The sequence below is a fragment of the Macrobrachium rosenbergii genome, unplaced genomic scaffold (genome assembly GCF_040412425.1).
Source record: "Macrobrachium rosenbergii isolate ZJJX-2024 unplaced genomic scaffold, ASM4041242v1 13903, whole genome shotgun sequence".
Lineage (NCBI taxonomy): Eukaryota > Metazoa > Arthropoda > Malacostraca > Decapoda > Palaemonidae > Macrobrachium > Macrobrachium rosenbergii.
The window spans coordinates 442,253-457,679 of NW_027100723.1; the positions used below are offsets into that span (position 1 = coordinate 442,253).

General features: G+C 39.8%; 1 long non-coding RNA gene across 3 annotated transcripts in view; it reads left to right on the forward strand.

The window, feature by feature from the left end:
* The window catches only part of LOC136837973 (uncharacterized), a 257,728-nt gene that overhangs the window by 116,674 nt on the left and 125,627 nt on the right, over positions 1-15,427 (forward strand). The window lies entirely within an intron of this gene.

Consider the following 15,427-nt stretch of genomic DNA (forward strand, 5'->3'; position numbering starts at 1 on the left):
ATAATTTTTTCGATCACCTGCCTGACGCACGATTCATACCTCATTAATATATTTTTCTGTTCGAAGATGGAGTAAATCTTATGTAATGGCATTAAAAACAGTCACTGTAATCTTTAGAACATCATGTTATGTTATTACGTAAAACTATTTTCCATATAACAAAATTCACGAAACGAAACGAAGTGATAAAAACGTCGAATCACGACCACTGATTTCTATGGTAGCCTAAAGTTTAAAGTCATTTAACCCATAGCTTTCCTTCATAGTCTAAGTTAATCACAATAATTTTTTACATTTACTAAAACAAATTTAAATAAAGTTAAGCTACCATAGTTAGATGGATCCCTAAAGCTGCTGTCATTCTGATGTCGTCTGCATTCGACGTGTCAGTCATCAGACATTCATGGCTCGATCAGCTTCTGCTGCTTCATGATTCGGCGCAAACAGCCACTCTTTGATGGCTTTTTATTCAGTCATTTTTATATGAAAAGATATATAAATATCCAAATGGCCGAGAATATAGGACAATGAATCATAAAATATAAGAAACTAATATAGGCTATCTGGCCACAATAAACCCCTAAAAAGAGTATGAACATTTTTTTCCACACTTGGTTTGGCAGACCGTAAAATGAGTACCCCAGTTCTGCATCAAAACTTCCACGCCGGAAGAGGCCACATCTGCACGTTTCGGCAACAATAGGAGACAGCTATCACTAGCAGTATCGTATAAACGGTCCTTATATTATCATTTCAATATAAAGTTGACAGTAGTTGAACGATTTCCTTTGTTAAAATTTAGAGAAAACAATGGAAACTCACAAAATGCTATCAAAGATTAAAAAAAAATTGTGTGAAAAATAGGCCTAGAGTGGAACTCCTCGAAGCCCCAGAAAAAGGCTAGACCATATGATAGTTGCAGCTGTCAAAGAACAGCCCTAGATGACAGCAGTTGCTGTGAAACAGCAGCTTGGACTGCAAATGCGTGTGCAGACTGTGCGGAATAGGTTGCATGGGGCAGGAAATGCATTACAGGATTCCGGCAAGAAACCAAGTTGCTAACGCAACAGCATAAAGAAAAAGGATGGGATCTGTTTATTCCTATTATAAACTGATATGTAGTATATACTTGAGTGCATTACGTTATATATAAAAAACTAATGCAATTCGACTATAAAGTGAAAATAATACATAGTTGCAAAATGAAAAAAGAAACTTTTTTTATTTTGTCCTTATTACTGTATATATATCCTAGACCTAAAGCTGAGAAATGATCAATACCTATATGTATTTGACTGTTCATACAGGAATTATCTGTTTAATGGGGATTATACTGCACATTTATCTTCATATAGTTGTCTTGAGATATAATTTCATTGCATGCCTATAGGCTATTAGGAAACATTATAATTTTCATTTATAGAGTATAATTCATATGATAGGTCTGTGTTGTAACATATAAAAATGGAAGAAAATGTCTGTAAAGTTGTAGGCCTACTGTTCTCTCTCTCTCTTATTTTTTTTATGACTAACTACTCTCTATTGAATTGTCTGTCATTTGAAATAATATTTTCTGTGGAGAGATATGCTGAAAATAACATCGCGACTTCAAGGCGTAGTGGCAGAATATCAACTGGGTCATGGGGATGGATGGCTGCCAGCGGACCGGGAGGGCTAATTGCCATCGATGACCGTTTCTGAACACCAATCAGTGTATCGAAATTTTACGGGACATTTTAGTACCTGGGGTCATTCTAAATCGTCTTCTTTATCTTGATGTAATAAAATAAACGTATCATCTGGATTTCTCTGTAAGAGATTCAGTTTTTAGTTTTCTGAAAAGAAAACTATTGTTCCGGCTTTGTCAGTCCGTCCGCATTTTTTCTGTCGCACTTTTTCTGTCCTCCCTCAGATCTTAAAAACTACTGAGGCTGGAGGGCTGCAAATTGGAATGTTGATCATCCGCCCCCAGGCATCAAACATTCCAAATTGCAGCCCTCTAGCCTCAGTGGTTTTTATTTTATTTAAGGTTAAAGTTAGCTATATTCGTGCGTCTGGCAACAGTATAGGCCAGGCCACCACCGGGCCGTGGTTAAAGTTTCATGGGCCATGGCTCATACAGCATATACTGAGACCACCGAAAATAGATCTATTTTCGGTGGCCTTGATTATATGATGTTCAGAAACTCGATTGCGCCTGTTATGTGGTATAATTTAATTTCTGGGAAATAAATGTTTTCGAAAAATGCCTGATATATGTTTGTTGATATACTGAAAACGAAGCTATAAAAACAAATGTTTATAAAGCTGGAATAATACATATTCTAACTCTAGGAAACACCAATATAGATTTTCCTCAGTTACAGGTAACTGGTAGTTTCAAGGAATCGTTTCAATAAACTTAATTTGCTTAAAATGGTCATTTTTGAAAGCAAAATTCAGAGAGCATGATTCATATGTCTCAAGTGTTTCCAAATTTCTGCTTCTGTAGAACGTAGGGTCCTGGATCTGAAAGTAATTTCATCAGGTGTTAATATTTTGATATTTTCTTTACTATTTACAAAAAAATTAACGGAGAACTGCCGTATATAAAAGTAAAGAAAATAAAAAATGTCTAAATTTTTTTACTATTAATAAAAAATTAATGGAGAACTGCCGTATACAAAAGTAAAGAAAATAAAAAAGCCAAAATTATTTTACTCTTAATAAAAAATTAATGAAGAACTGCCGTGTATAAAAGCAAAGGAAATGAAAAAAGTGAAAAGTTTTGATAAAATATTAATGGAGAAAGGTCCTATTATAAAATAAAGGACAATGAAAAAGTAAAATGACTTAATAGAAGAATGAATGAAGAAGGGCCACGTGATGAAAGTGAAGAAATAGAAATAAAAGGTTTCAATAAAGAAATGAAGGACAAAAAGGTTATTAACAGAGGAACGGAAAGAAATGAATGACAAGACGGTTATTAACAGAGAAACGGTTCTGGGAGCAACCATTGCTAACTAGACAAAGGATTATTTGTTGATAACATCGCGCTGTCATGATAATGTCAGTAGCATTAATGGTTTGCAACATTGCAGTTGCCATCTTGTCCTGGCTTTCAGATGTTATGCATGGTTGTCTGATTTCCTTACGCACGCGCGCGCCCGCAGATACAAACATAAACACACACACACACACACACACACACACACACACTATATATATATATATATATATATATATATATATATATATATATATATATATATATATATATATATATAAACTGAATTTTTATTCCGTGAATGCTTGATTTCTTTGTATATCCTGATATTAAACGATCTTTGTGGTTAATATATATATATATATATATATATATATATATATATATATATATATATATATATATATATATATTTATATATGTATATATATATATATATATATATATATATATATATATATATATATATAATATATATATTAAACGATCTTTGTGGTTAATATATATATATATATATATATATATATATATATATATATATATGTATGTATATATATATATATATATATATATATATATATATATATATATATATATATATATATATATATATATATATATATATAGGAAGTATTACGACACTCGGTCGAGCAGGCAATCCTTAGACGAAAAAGTAGATATCTGAAGGCCACAGGAAGCTGGATTAATGAGCATAAAATATTAAAGTCAAGGAAAATATGGAATAAAGATCGTAAACAGAAACTTTATGAAGCGTGGAAGTCTGTGTTCTTCCTCACTGTCAGCTAAGGATTCCAATGTGGGTTCAGACAGTTCCTGTCTGGGGTCAGTTGGCGGGTGGGGGGTTGGGGGGTTGGGGGGGCGGTTGCTAGATGACCTTACATGCTGTCAGGGGCTTCTTGCTGGGGTATTTCCTGAGGGAGGCAATGCTCCATCGGGCTTTGCATCTGGGGTGCCTTCTTTGGTCCTGTTACTGAAGGTTCTTAGGCTCTTAGAATATAATAATAATAATAATAATAATAATAATAATAATAATAATAATAATAATAAAAACCATTCTCTCTCTCTCTCTCTCTCTCTCCATCTCTCTCTCTCTCTCTCTCTCTCTCTCTCTCTTCTCTATTAGTAGCTATGAGACCCCGTGGACATACTCTGGTCACTGAAAAAAACTATTTCATTTTTTATCAAAACAGAATATAAATTCTGTGTCAACATATACACAAAGTCAATACGATGAAATAATATTTATGCCTATAAAACTGATGCTTAAACAGGAAGAATTACAAAGGAAATTAAATATTTTGAACAAATTCTAGACGTTCCTTCTGGTAACACAGAATCAATCGTCTCTTGGCCTTTGTGGAAGATGCGGGATGACCAACATTAAAAGAGGCTGTAACATTCAATTGCAGTTGGCGAATTAATACTTTCGAACGTAATCAAGAAAGGGATAATCATTTTCTATTATCAGATGATGTATGGTTTGACAGACAGCACCCGATGTGACAAATTGAATGCGGTTCCTTTAGTTTGAGATTGTTCAGAGTTAGCATTCTTGGCGTTCCAGTGGCCTGGGAATGTGAACGTTGGGATCCTTTACACTGAATTCTGGTTAAATTTTCCTAGATTTGGAGGAAGTCCCAAGACAAAACAAAACCTTTCATGAGAGTACATTGAATAAAGTTATTTTGCCTTTATAACGTTTCCCGAGCTTCATAGAATCGCGAGAAATGTAAAAAAGACGTCATGTTGAAATTCGGTGGGTATTTTCCGCCAGAATAGCCAACTTCAAGATCTTTGGAACAATATGGAAAACGCGGAACAGCGCTAAGATCTTCAAAATTAATAGGCAATTTAGTTCTTGTCTTGTCTACAGAAGTAAAAAAAAAACCCTGCAACTGTTTCCCGTAGATATTTGGCTGAGACTTCGGCCTCCGTGCACAGGAACTGCAGGAAGGGTTGTCGGAACTGCCAATCTTCTATATTATTATGCTTTTCAAGTTGATGAATTAAAGATACTTTATTATTCTAATAAAGTCCAGTCAGGTCAGAAACCTGATTTATATATAAATATACATTAATGATATTATTCAACGCTCAGAACGGCAATATTCTTGTCCAGAATACTGTATTTCATTTTGTTGGTGTGCCTAGACCTTCATATCGTCTCTGACGGGCGGTGGCATTTTCGCTCTGGGCGAGGACTGTAGGCAAGTTGATTTTTACCGTCTTCCCTTCCCTCGAATTTCAGGTAATTTTTCCTTTACGTGAAATACTCATTTCCAGTTGACGTTGAATTTAAATATCCCTATAGACTCATTGTTTTAAATTATGAGAAAAAGTTGGGAATAAGAATAATCTAACTGGTTTCCTCACCCATCTGTGAAAATGCAGTTGTCCACTTGTGCTGGTTTTCTTAGGGGGCCAATAGGTGGGCCCGGCATTCACGACTTTTTTTATAGTTAAAATTGCTGTACATGTTTTGGTGGAGAAAGGACCGCATGGTGACCACATGGTCCCCTTAGAGTATACGGAGGATCGAAGACGAAACTGAAATCAGATTTCATTCATTATTTTGATTTAGTTTTCTGCGATAATGAATGGAAAAGTCTCAGTTAACATTCGTTTAGACAGAAGACTAAAACCGAACAAAAAAAATGTCATGTAATGTAGTCTTTGAACACATGATAACTTCCTGTAATCACTTGACCATTACACTTTAGTTTCATGTGGATGAAACTGAATCAAGGCAAAAGAATAACTCCGATATGTATACCCATATCATTGCCTTACAAAAGAAGGTCATGAAAATGACACGCGAAATTTTATTTCAGACTTAATTTCTCAGAAGGCTCTTATAAAGGAGAGCTATCCGCCCGTACTGCAATGTTGCAGATGGAGGTGCACTGTGAAATATGATGATAGCAGGGGTCCTAAGGTAATGTTGCAATTATTGCAAAATTAGTATCAAATAGCAAAACAATCTTCCCTTCTAACTGGATACAATAATGTTTATTAGCTACTAATAATGAATGTTTTCGAAATTACAATATTTTGCAATTAGCTGGCAACAGGGCAATGTTGAAAGCAGGAAACATTCGTCAACACAACAGAGACATAGCTCTAGATATTTTGCTTTTATGGAGGCAAGCAGCTTTCATTGCAAATAGGATAAAATGTAGTCTGCTGGGCCTTAAAGGTTTACATGCATGCATGCATGCATAATTCACTTTTATCAAAATAGGTTTGCAATACTGCAATGCTGCAAGAAAACATAAATACGTGAAAATAACAGGCCTATAGCCTTATGCTTTTTATAGGAAGAAGCAAAATTTACTCGAAATTGCATAAAATGTTGTCTATTGAATTCTGGGAGTTTAAAACCAGCTGTTGAAGCTTTGAACTGGATAAAAAAAGGCAGTCTACTGGGACTCTGGTGACAAATATGCACTTGAAATCACTCTATATTACAATTTGCCTACAATACGGGAAGGTTGCAGGCAAACTCATGACGTACAAAATAGCAAGACAGTTGGAGAGAGAGAGAGAGAGAGAGAGAGAGAGAGAGAGAGAGAGAGAGAGAGAGAGAGAGAGAGAGAGAGAGAGAGAGAGAGAGAGAGAGAGGAGGCTCGGTTATGTCATATACTTTGGAAAATTTAATTTTGATGCATCCTCTAGTCCTCATTGATTCCAAGCTCATTCTTCTGTTTTCAGTCGAGAGTCTCAACAGAACACTGACAAATAAAGATGACTCTCCTGTAGTAGTCCAGCTGACGCTCTTGCGCCTTACTTTGGACTGTTAAGAAGAGCTGAGATGACAGTACGCGAATGATGGTGTATTTATCGTGAAACCAACCGATGTTCACGATTTCACTGCGAAAGAATTCCTGAGATGTTGGAATTCGCGATTCTTGTTCCTCTTCATTTCAGCCTCATCTCGATCAAGGTACGGAAGGATATTTAGCAACTGGCGATGAAGGATCTCCAGAGCGTCTCTGCAGCGCTTGAGCTTTTCGTGGAATCTGGAAGCCCGCCCCCCTCTCTGCAATCTGGACAAAAATGTTCCCGGTAACCATTTGTGGAAGGGCGCGGATATTCCCTTTGCCTTTATAAGGCATCAAGCAACTGTGTTCTATATTGCTAATGTTATGATGACTGCCAGGTCTTGGATTGAGATGTCATAACGATCCCTAGAGAGGCTGTGAGAAACCAGTCAAATTTGTGTGCTCAACTTTCAGAAGGTTTGAATTTTATACCTTTTTTTTTTAAGTGAATGCATCTCAAGTAAACTTCCCTGTGTTAAGTAGGGCGAAATATTTCACTTATTCTTCTGTGACAGATGACAAAATCAGATATATCTTCGTATTTAATCGAGCTGCTTTATCGTGTCATGATATTGGCCGACTGACTTTTCTTGCCATACAGTATTAAACCAACGCGGTTCCAATTAGAATTTGGGCTGGCGTTTGGCTGTGTCTCCTATACCTTAAGAAGAATCTTCCACTCTGCTTATATATTTCTGTCATGAAAGGTTCAAGTGGCACTAAAGAGCTGCGGGAGCAAGGGACAGGCCGCTCGCTGCACCTGCAGTGACAGCAACGTCCTAGAGACTGAACCTACGCTGCAGGAGCCTTCCGTGTAGTTCCTCATTGGATGGGTCGATATCGTACTCGGCTAGCTCTCTGCTGAGCCCGCGTTCGAATCTCCGGCCGGCCAGTGAAGAATGAGAGGAATTTATTTCTGGTGATAGAAATTCATTTCTCGCTATAATGTGGTTCAGATTCCACAATAAGCTGTAGGTCCCGTTGCTAGGTAACCAATTGGTTCTTAGCCACGTAAAATAAGTCTAATCCTTCGGTCCAGCCCTCTCTAGGAGAGCTGTTAATCAGCTCCTCAGTGGTCTGGTTAAACTAAGGTATACTTAACTTTTTTAGGAGCCTTCCGCAAGCATAGCTTCAGGTGTTGGTGTGAACCGTCCCCAGCTCCAGCTTTGTTTTTCCCCCGTTTCATTCCGAGACGTTTCCTTCGTAAAACGCGTTTAGGTCTGAACCTTTCTATTTCTCTCTCCCTGAACCAGTTCACGTATGGGTTTTTTCTCTCTCACAACTCTGACTTGCATTTTTTGTAGCTGCAACCTTTGGAGAAGAAATGACATTGAAGATCATGTGGGTCCAACTTGAGTGTTGATCACAAGGAGGGAACTGAAGAGGATGATAAAAAAGATTAGTTGGAACAATGCCTCGTCCTCCGAGGGAAACAAATCACATATTATCAAACATTCGAATGATTCCATTCCAAGGAAAATCGTGACGTCTCTTACGGCTGTCGACAGAGGTACTAAAAAGATTAGTTTAACATTTATAGCAACACATGTTGAGTTCTAGATATCTGCGTAATAACAGATGTAAAACGTCTATTGATAGTCTGTATCAAGTGTTACATAGTCTTGCTGGGTGTCCAGCGAAGATGGACACGAAGGTTATTATTCCAAGGCTGTTGATAATCGTGACAAGGTCGAAATATATTTCAGAGAAAGAGGGATGTCGTGTGTTGGTTGAATCTTCTTCTTAGAACTCGAATGGTCTTTCTGCTGTGGCGTTACACCACAGATTCTACAGACAGAAAAACAGAAATTGTTCAGGCATTCTCTGTTTCCACAGATTCCGTCCTTTATAATGCATGACATACTCAGGTACTTGACTGTGTGGTCTACGGCGTATTTTTTCTCTTAATAAAAAAATCTTTCCCCTCATACATTATCATGATTATTTATGCTGTGGGTTACAGTTTGAAACAAGGCATAAATGGCTGGTTTGCATACTAATACTCACGTCACTGTAATGACACCCGTATTCACATGACAATCACTATTTCGATGTGTTGAAATCTGCCGTCTTCATGAAAGGTTTGTGACCTAATTACTTGCAGCTCTTACTTATAAAGCGGCGATTCAGAGAAAGCCGTCGAATTTAAGGAGAATTTGCCAAACGCTTCGATTCATAGCACGGCACTGTTATAATTGTCTTGTAATTGGTCCACAATAAAATTCGATATTATGCAATGTTTCTCTGTAACGACATTTAATATCTGGTGACCTCAACAGACGTCGGACTTTCATCCATAGCCAAATGCCTTGATGACACGTCTTTCCAGTGACGAGGTCGAGATACGTGGACTTCAGCTCAGCCATTCACTGGGCTTTCCTTCAGGTTAAAAAGATCCTAGACACTGGTATGTCTCGGCAACTCTGTTAATGTCTGAATATGAATGAACAGGTGTAGTCATGGTGTTTGAACAAGCAAAACAAGAGACCCTAGAAAGGATCATGCCAATACAATGAACAGGAGCAGATGAAGCATCGAAGTCATTCAAAGCGAAGAAACTCATATGATACTAAATTAGTTGAAAGTTGAGATCTGTTATGCTGTTAGGTGGTATGTTGACATGAACGTCCGGTACTTATCTCATGCACACCCAACTGTTTAGCCATGTTTTTGAGTTAGTTATAATAACTAGCTAGCAACAGCCGCTATAGGTGTGTTACGTGAAAGGAAGCGCTAGGGAGAGAGAGAGAGAGAGAGAGAGAGAGAGAGAGAGAGAGAGAGAGAGAGAGAGAGAGAGACTCTAAACCAGCAGAAGAGCCTCTATCTACTCTTGTGTCCCATCCATCCAGAGCAATATATTGGCAAGGAGAACTGAAGGAAGGTGTCATTCATCGTGACCACCATCAGAGGTGGGCAGATCGGTACAAAAATGGCCAAAGGTATTTTATGATTGTTTTATAATGCTTTCTTGAAGACCATTTGTGCATGTTTGGATATAAAGAAAGTGATGACATTGATTTATCATCCAGAGTCAAACGGACTTGTGGAGGGAGCTCATGGGAAAGTCCTTGACGTTCTGAAGGTTACTGTAGGAGGAGGAGGAGGAATGGACCCGAACTGGACCTTGGTGTTTGTTCCCTTGTGTGATGAACACGAGAAATTCAGCTTCCCAGAGAGCTTTCCAAGTGTCCCCACACGAAGCTCTGCATGCACTGCATAGTGTTTCCAGAGATCACCTTGTGATGTGTTTGCACTCAGCTGATTTATTCCATAACCGATGCAAATCTAGGTTAGCATAACCTAGCTATCCCAAACGAGCTTAAACTAGGATATTATAAGCTAACCTAGTTTGTGATAACCTGTATTAGCATAATCGTTAATACTGGAATTCATGCCAACCGATGTTAGCTTCGCCCAGGTAGCTGAGGTTAGCATAACCCAAATTGCGTGGGCCAACAGTTAGTCTAACCATTCATAAGTAAAAACATGTTGGCAGACACTCGTGGCGGTTATCATAACCTGACAAATACAGGTTAGCCTATGTTAGGATAACACCAGTCAGCATATCTTAGGCAAGCCACTGTTAGCACAGGCTATGCTGACCTACACACGCAGAGCAATTCTCTCTCTCTCTCTCTCTCTCTCTCTCTCTCTCTCACCTGTCCCTATCTCTGTCGCCGCCTTTGTACCCTCTCCCTCTGCTTGCCTGTTTGTCTGTCTGTCTGTCTGTCTGTCTGTGTCTCTCTCTCTACACTTTTCCATATTTCTATCTGAATATTAATACTTTTACTTAAGCAATTCGAGGTCATGTTTGATCTCGAGCGTGTGTGTGTGTGTGTGTGTGTGTGCTTGTGTGTGTATACACACACATATATATACATATATCTATCTATCTATCTATATATATATATATATATATATATATATATATATATATATATATATATATATATATATATATATTGCTTGTTGTTGTATTTATTTTTTAGCCACTAAAGTGACGAAAAAGAAGGCACAAAGGAAGGCTCGACTTCTTCCCTTTGGAAGCATGGCTGTAAACTCAGGTAAGACACTGATAAATGACTTGCATTGGTGTACTAAAGAAGCTTTTTGAAGTTACTTCTGACGGAGGGAGGGAGGAGAGGCCCTGGTTATTAGCAGGAGGTGCAGTGTTCATCATGAGGAAAAGAAAAGGGCCGAGACATTTGTCAGAAAACTTGTCGTGTTTTTACCAGCACTGATTGTAAGTTATTTTATTGTCTGTTATAGTGAAAACTAATATAATTAATATAAGGGAGGCAGAGCAAGAATTTTTAATTATAAAACTTAAGTGCGAAACGGGAAAGACTCAAGAGGAGAGAGAGAGAGAGAGAGAGAGAGAGCTGCCAGTTTCCGGGGACAGCCGTTTGGTGGCGCTGGCTCGCTGGTGAGTCTCAGATTAAAAGGCTGTGTGTGCGTCTGCTGTGTGCGCATAATGGTAAGTTCACACATTCACGTATCATAAATTGATGCACGCACAGCCGGAATTGGTGAAACTTGTGCATACGCGAGAAAATAGCCCCGCCCAACTGGATACGTGTCACGGGACGATGTGCGTGATGCATGCGTATTATAGTGCGCCGCAAATGTAAGCACTGCGTAGAATTATGACGTGACGCTGACGAACAAGTGGCGCGCAGGCAGAAGTAGTGCGTGGCAGAGCACGTAACACCAACTTACTTATACAGATATGTGTTACGTTCCTGCGTAACTGAGTTACGCAAACGTCACGCTGGCCCCACGTACTTACGCGGGGTTAAACCCCAGCTATATAAAGGCCGGCAGCTGCACATGTGAGCTAGTCAATGCCGTAATACAACAACGACAAGACATACTACCAACGTGCTGAAGCAACATGGACAACATAGCTGAAATGCGTCAACTCATAGCTATAGCACGTACGGATAGACCAGAATTGTTGCCACTTGTCATTGAGTATGTGCACGTCATGTTATTGCTGGAGCTTGCAATGATTGCTGCAAAGCACTTAGGCAGAAAAAAGGCGCCCAAGGAGGGTGTGGGCGTGGCCGTACCTGCAGAAAAGGATGGAGCAAGGTCATTATGACAACCTGATGGTGGAGTTGTCAACCAAGCCCCAGAGCTGTACAGAAATTTTACCCGGATTGACAAGGACCTCTTCAATGAAATTGTTGAACGGGTCACACCCCACATTCAGAAGAAAGTGACATTCTGGAGGAAACCCATTGAGCCAGGCCACGTGTTGCTATCACCCCACGCCTCCTCGCTACAGGTGATTCCTACAAGAGTCTGCAATATTCGTTCCGGGTAGCCCGCTTGAGTACAACACCATTAGTCTCATCGTACCAGAGACCTGCAGGCCATTGTTGCTGCCTTCGGGGATGAGGAACTGCAGGTGCCACAAACACCTGAAGCGTGGCAGGAGGTTGCACGGGTTTTGAGGAACGGTGGAACTTTCCGCACGTAATTGGAGCTATAGATGGAAGCACATTAGGCTCCGTAACCCTCCCAAGGGCGGTGGCACGACTTCAACTACAAGAAGTTCTACTCCATGGTATTACTTGCAGTTGCTGATGCTTCATACAAGTTCCTGTACGTCGACATTAGGAGCCATTGGGTCAGAGTCAGACGGTGTGTTTGCCCAGACCCGACTGGCAGAAATGCTGTTGCAAGAGGAAGCAAATCTTCCCCAACCGGATGCCCTGCCAGGTCAACCTAATGGATCTCCTGTGCCCTACTTCCTAGTTGGCGATGATGCCTTCCCTGAGGAATTACCTTATGAAGCCCTACCCCAAAAGAGGACTTAGCAAGGAGGAACGGATTTACAACTACAGGTTAAGTAGGGCACGCAGGACGGTGGAGAACGCTTTGGGATTCTGGCAAACAGATTCCGAGTATTCCACACTGCAATATGCTTGAAGCCTGACCATATAGAGCCATTAGTGATGTCCGCATGTGTTCTGCACAATATGATCATAAGAAGAAATGCACGAAGACAAGAAGGAGATCAGGAGCACCCTGTCACACATGCTGTCATCCCTGGTAGCTGGAGGAGTGACCCGTCCTTAGGAGCAGCCCTTCCAACCGTGACCGCAACACTGCAACGAGGGATGCAAAGGAACAGCGAAATTGCTGAAGGAATACTTTTCATCGGCTGAAGGCTCCGTGCACTGGCAGGAGAACATGATTTAGTTACTCTCATGCATACCTGATTGTTGTAATTACTTAAATGTCTGTTCCTGCCTATATTTTGACTTATTTAAAATTCAATAATGTATCAATTCAGGATTATTTTGCCCTGTGCATTTGTGTACTTTTGTTTGTTTTAGTTGATTTAATAAAAGATATTGCTCAAATCTATGATATATTACTCTCATCAATACTTGGTAATTGGGAAGAGGATAGAGCAGGACATGACTTTTGCAAATTTATGTTTAATCAATATGAAACAAACATACATATAAATAAAAGAAAGAAGATGTAGTTATTTTGCCCTTTTTAATAATTTCTTAACTTGAATCTATTCTGATATGATAATTCTATCATTTTTTGAAAGTACCTTCTCTTAACATTGTTTCTATTCTGTTCCTGTATTTATTTTGGACTTATTTAATAATCAATAATGTATCAATTCAGGATTATTTTGCCCTGTGCATTTGTGTACTTCCGTTTATTTTAGTTGATTTAATAAAAGATATTGTTCAAATCCATGATATATTACTCTCATCAATACTTGGTAAATGGGAAGAGGATAGAGTGGGCCATGACATTGCAAATGTATGTTTAATAAATATGAAACAAACATATATATAAATAAAAGAAAAAGAAGATGTAGTTATTTTGCCCTTTTTAATAAATTTCTTAACATGGAATCTATTCTGATATGATAATTCTATCATTTTGAAAGTACCTTCTCTTAACATTGTTTTTATTCTGAGGTGATAATTCTGTTCTTGAAAGTACCTGCTCTTAGCATTTACATTGTTGATATTCTGATATGAAAATTCTATCTTTTTGAAACTACCTTCTCCCCGATATTTGTGACATTTTATATGACTTGCTAATATTTTGCCTGTTGTCATTTTGCTTCTGTGCACATATGTTACATAAAGTATTTTGAACTTTTTCAAAGTCAATAATGAAATGTTAGTGTATTCAAGTTCATTTTGCCTTCTTTATTTGTGTACTTGCATTATAGCTACTTCATTGAATACATGATATTTGAGCAGAGGATAGAGCTAGACATGATATTGCAAAATATATTTATTTAATATAAAACAGAAACATACACATACATAAAAGCAAAAGAAAAACAACAGTATATACATTAACTCTGTAAATTATTAAGGAATGTCGTGTCAAGTTTACAGGTTGCTGAGGTCTTTTGGTGTGGATGTCACCAACTGTGCTTGCAGGAGCGCCAGCTGCTGTGCAGTGAGTGCCCGCTGCTGCTGCGATGCCGACAGGCTGGCAGGAACTGCAGGTGCCTGACACTCTGCTGTCACTGCCATGGTGTGGGTCATCATGGCCCTCGATGGCACCGTGGAGCCCTCTTTGGTGGCACGGATGTACCTTTGAATGGCACCAAGCACCTCCATTTTCAGGTGCAGGCCCAGCTGTTCTGACACCTGTGCGCACTCATCCTCGACCTCTTGAAAGAACTTCCTCCAGTAGAGGACGCGGGGGTTATGGAGGAGGTGGGTCGACAGTCGTCAGCATATCGTCTCGGGAGGGCCTCTGCCCTCGTGAAGGCGACGTCGAACAGCTCGGAAACTTGGTGTTTCCGAGCCTTGGTGTGCTCGATCAACCGGAGAGGGCGTGGGCGTCGGTGTCGGACCAGAAGAAACATGAGCAGGCAGGTCCAGAACTTGGGCAGGGGGCAGCAGCAGGGAGGGTGGCAGCAGCACAGGCAGCCTGTAGAAAGAGGAGCGACATATATGAGAACATGGTATAAAATGTACATTGAATGCATGGAAACTATGTAATAACATTATATTCAGTAATAATTATGCATGGAAACACATTAAAACAAACATACCATGGGAAGTCCCAACACCTTTGGCTTCCTTTGACGCACAATGTGGGCTTCAGGAAGTGGAAAATGTTGAGTATCCATTTCTCCCGGTCCGTCAGCTGTCTGCCCGCCCTTGGCCACTCTTCTCCGCTGTAAGCCGCCCAAAACGACTCCTGAGGGACGTAAACCACGTCCTCAGTTCATGGCCACTCACGGGAGGAACAAGTGACTGGCCCTTCTCTTCGAAGGCCCTCCACACCTTGGCCTTATCCTTGTAGGCTGTGAGGCCCTTGTTATATATGAACTCGGCCTCGGTCTCCAGCCACTCGCCAACTAGCCTCTCATTTTCCTCCGAGAGGATCACTGACGGGTTCTTCTTGCTGCGTCCTGTAGGGCCATCTCCATCAGGAGTGCTTTTGAACGTCGGCGTCGGCATCCCCTCGTGGGCGTTGTCGTCGGTGGCGGCGGCGGGTCGCTCTCGTAGGCGAGGCAAGGTCCTCTTCCTCCTCCTCTAGGTCGCTCTCCGTCACGAGCTCGTCGGCCTCGAGCTGCAGCACAACAGCATCG